We start from the raw sequence: 4567 nt of genomic DNA on the forward strand, positions 1-4567 counted from the left end.
ATACATATACTCGCATATCGTAACAGAGCAGTATTCGCAATCATATTCATGTTTCACATATTCATTACTGTGACACATGTGTGATCATTCATATAAATCTACAGCACACCTAAACATGATCATACAGGTGTGTATCATTTATCAAATTATTTACATACATACCTGCATACATACATGCATACTTACTTACATTACTTCCATCCTTCATTCCTTACTCGCATATATACATATCTACATAACACATGCATATACATACATTATACATTCACATACCTATATAACTTTATACATACATACAGACATATACATTATACTTAATATACCTACATAACTTCATGCTACATACATAGGTACGTACATATATATATATATATATATATATATATATATATTATATATATATATGTATATATATATGTATTATATATAATATATATATATATATATATATATATATATATATAATATATATATAAGCGCATCCACTTATATCTTGAGATCATTGCCCCCCCCCCCCCCCCCCGTTCCCCTAATACACTTTTACACTTATGTTCAGCGTGTCCTTTTCTTATTCGTCGATGAGACACATTTCCCTTACTTTGTGTCGACTTAAGGAGGCTTTAGCGTAAACGTCATTATTTTGATTTGTTTTATTTATTGTTTAGTGTGTTTATTACAGCGTATTTTATTATTTTGTATGCTTCTGTAAGTTCTTACGTTTTTTTTTCATATGTTTGCACATCTTCAACAAAGCTCAAAGATGCACCTGTAAAAACAAAAAGGATCAATCATACAATGAATGAATACTATTAATATAACAACAATGAAACATCAACACAGATTACAAAAAAGTACTAGCCACTCGAAATCCACTTCTTCACAAACTCTCTCAAAGTCAGAACCAAAATCACGAATCGCCGGATCTGTGTCGGATGTGGTGTGATGTAAACCTAAGGACGTGTTACCGATAGGTGTCTTCTTTCACCTAATTTTAATATTTATTTACATAATTACAGCCTCTCATTCACCGTACGTATGATTTATTAACGTGGAAGAGTTTGTATCCATGTAGTTTGCTGAAGGTTAATTTAGCTTTGAAATAATAACGTTGATGTGTCATGTTTGTTTCGAGTTATTTTTTTGTGATGTGATTTTCTTTGTTTTTCTTCACATACACACTAATTTGTGAATGTTGATTTGGGTAAGGATGCTCACCCCGATAGAACTTAGATGTAAAGCTATTAAGTAATACTGTATAGTATTAGGACTCGATTGTCATTTCAGTTTGTGTTCTGAAAATATGTATGGCAATTAACCCTTTTTTTAAGTCATATTGTACATTATCTCTTATTTTCATTGTACATTTCTCCGTATCTGTTAGTCACTTACTTTATTTCAGTACATAAGTTGATATTTCTTCATGCCATTTCACTTTCCAGCAGAATATGACAAAGCTCTTAGCCTGCCTTTTCCTCCTCTGCCACGTCTGTTCGTTTGCGTTGGCGGAGGATTTCTACGAGATGCTTGGGGTCCCCAGGAATGCAGACGAGAGGGAAATTCGCAAAGGCTTTAAGAAGAAGGCCCTCACGTTGCACCCCGACAAGAATACGGTAAGCTTTAATGGTCGATGTTATGCTACGATGTTCTGTGCTTGGGGTTATTTATGTCCTGTTTTTGGTTAAATGAGTAAATGTCATGATCACCCACAATGGTTTGGGAAATCAGGTATTTTCTTTAATGATAATATCTTTATTCTTTCCAAATTTGCTTGAAACTTCTGTGATTGGTAATTTTTAAATTTCAGTCATCCAATCTTGCAATTATTATTCTTTCTTTCATTACCCAGTGCTGTAAATTTGCACAAATCTCTTGTTTTTTTTCCATAGTAAATGATATAAATGTAAGTATTTATGAAGCGACTATACCCCTTTGGGAGATTTAATCTTTATTACTCCTCCATTCATTGGGAATCCATGAACTTGCTCATGAATCAAAAACCTTCCTAAAAGTTGGCATGTCCTGAGACTCACATCTGGCCACTGTATTTCCCTTTATCGAGACCTATTTTCTTATTTCTGATGTTATTTTTTACCTACGCAGATTATTTCATGTATTAGCAAGTGTAGTGTTTCTCTTTGATAATTATAGTACTATTATATTTTCCTATAAATGTATGCCAGTTATTACATGTTGCACAACTTTCAAATTATCAACTTGCGAAGGTAGTATCATAGATGTATTACATATCTTGGAAACTGAAATTATACCCTGTGATCTGTGATGGAAAATATCTATATCAGTAAGTTTTATTATAAATCATATGTGGCTTTCATTAACAAAGACATGTTATTTTTAAAATTTTGATATAAATGAATCCAGTGTTCTGTCCATTGCCAATTTTTTTTTTCCCATATGGGTTACCCCTCTCCCCAACAAACTGGTGTAGGGGGCCTGTGTAGGTGGGTAAATGTTTAGAGGATCCTTTTAGCAAAATTGAAATTGAAATTGACAGTTTATTTATTTTTTAAATGTCTTACAGAACTGTCTTGTACAATGTTTAAATTCTAACCAGCTTTTTGTAAAACATAAATATAAATACCTAGTAGTGAGTGAATTTGTCAAGAAAGCCTAATGGTCATTTTTGATCCATGTGTTGAGGCACCCAGCTAGATCAAAAAATGATATATGGTATCTAATTGGTGATAGTTTTACCCGATGTCAACTGAATATTTCTGTGTAACCCATCAAGCTGGAGCCCACAGTGTTATACCACAACATGTCAGGGTACTTTGCTGAGTCAGATGTTAAAGGGAAAAAATTAGCACAGAAAAAAATACCCCCATATTTATGATCTTAGCTGTGCCATACAATTTTTTAGGTAGTGAAGCTACAAGAGGCTTTAAGCCTACTTTTGAGGGGCTATTTCTCCTAAAAGAATGCAGCCAGAGCCTAAAAATGAGATAAGCCATCATCCTTGTGTAAATGGGTTAAAAGTCTTTTGGGATTATTATTTGTCTTATGATTATTAGGTCATCAGTAAACTAAGCAAATATGTCTCAGTTAAATTATCTGTGCATAAGTAAGAGTTTTTGTTTTTTGACAAGATTTGTTGTAAAAGGTCATCACACTCTAATGAACTAGAAAAAAATTGTATATTTCAGAGTAATTAGGATGTACAATATTAACACATACCTCTGATATCTGTACTCATTTGAAACCCTTTATGGAACACTGGCAGCATTGTGGGCCTGTTATGTTTCCCTTATGTGTGCAGGCTTGGGAGGAGATTCTGGAAAAATACTTTAGGTTCTTTTGATTCTTTTGTCTGAGGGCCCGGGGCACCCAACACCCCGGTACTAGAGAGCCATTTTCAGCAACTCCTGGGTTACCAGAGAAGTGTCAGCGTTCGGAGTACTGGCCAAACACTAACACAAACAGGAGTACCGATACCTTGGGGACCCAGCGGAAGCACTAGCATAGGTGGAACCAGCTGAAACACAGGAAGCACCAGCAGAAGCACCAGCATTGGAGTCATATGTGCATCATCATCAAAGCACCAGCAAAGCACCAGCATCAGAGGCATCAACATCACATCGGAAGCATATGCAGCAGGAGCATCAGAAGCCTAGTAGAAGCATCACTATTGGAGGGATCGGCATAATTATTGGAGGCATCAGCATCACTATTGGAGGCATCAGCATCACTATTGGGGGCATCAGCATCACTATTGGAGGCATCAGCATCACTATTGGAGGCACTAACAAAAAGAGTCTGCCACTGGCCATACACAGATTGGTACACCCTCCATGTCTTGTCACTGCTTAGGCGAACACTAAAAAATCTTCATTTGGGGTTTTTATTTGCTAATAAATCTGAGACCAGTGGTGAGATTGTGGTGTCTTCAATTTAATTTAATTTAAATAGTATATTCATATTTTTTACATTTTTGTTTGGCTGCTTGCAAGTATTGAGATATTTTAGATTTTTTAAATTACTTGGGCTAGAAAATAGATGTGATAAATTTTTACATCTTGATGTATTAAAATTCTTCTTTGGATTAATGAAAGCAATAATCAAATGAAAAATCTCAAAGGGCCTTCCGTCATGCTTTAAGCTTTTCAGTTAAAAACTAAAAAAGAAAATGTTATACTTGAATTATTCTTGAAGTCAGATAGATATTTTTTATAGTACTTTTTGGTGATTGTACATACACGTGCAGTAAAGAGCAATGAACAGTATTTTTTTTTTCCAGGATGACCCTGATGCTCATGAAAATTTGTGCGCTAAATCGTGCTTATGAGTACTGAAGGATGAAGACCTCAGGAAGAAGTACGACATGTATGGGATAAGAAGGACTGGATGAAAATAGGGTTTTGTTGGGTTTTCCTTTTTAAAGTTAGTACAAAATAAAGCATACTTTTTTTTTTGTGTGAAATTTATTAGAGGCTAGAATAAAGGGCTGTTTAAAGGTAAGGCTGATTTTCTAATGAATAGATAGACCTTATAGATTTTTGAAGGATTTTTGATAAGCATACATGGGAACTATTTTTCTAGGTAGTCACCCTGG

At 34.5% G+C, this 4567-nt stretch overlaps 1 long non-coding RNA gene across 1 annotated transcript; it reads left to right on the plus strand.

Moving 5' to 3' along the window:
* Positions 1–949: 949 nt before the first annotated feature.
* LOC119570006 lies at positions 950–4291 on the plus strand. Its single transcript, XR_005228347.1, has 3 exons — positions 950–1029; positions 1443–1610; positions 4253–4291. It is a non-coding gene; the product is annotated as an uncharacterized LOC119570006 (long non-coding RNA).
* The last annotated feature ends 276 nt before the right edge of the window (positions 4292–4567 follow it).

This window comes from Penaeus monodon, unplaced genomic scaffold, assembly GCF_015228065.2.
Source record: "Penaeus monodon isolate SGIC_2016 unplaced genomic scaffold, NSTDA_Pmon_1 PmonScaffold_20792, whole genome shotgun sequence".
In the NCBI taxonomy this organism is placed as follows: domain Eukaryota; kingdom Metazoa; phylum Arthropoda; class Malacostraca; order Decapoda; family Penaeidae; genus Penaeus; species Penaeus monodon.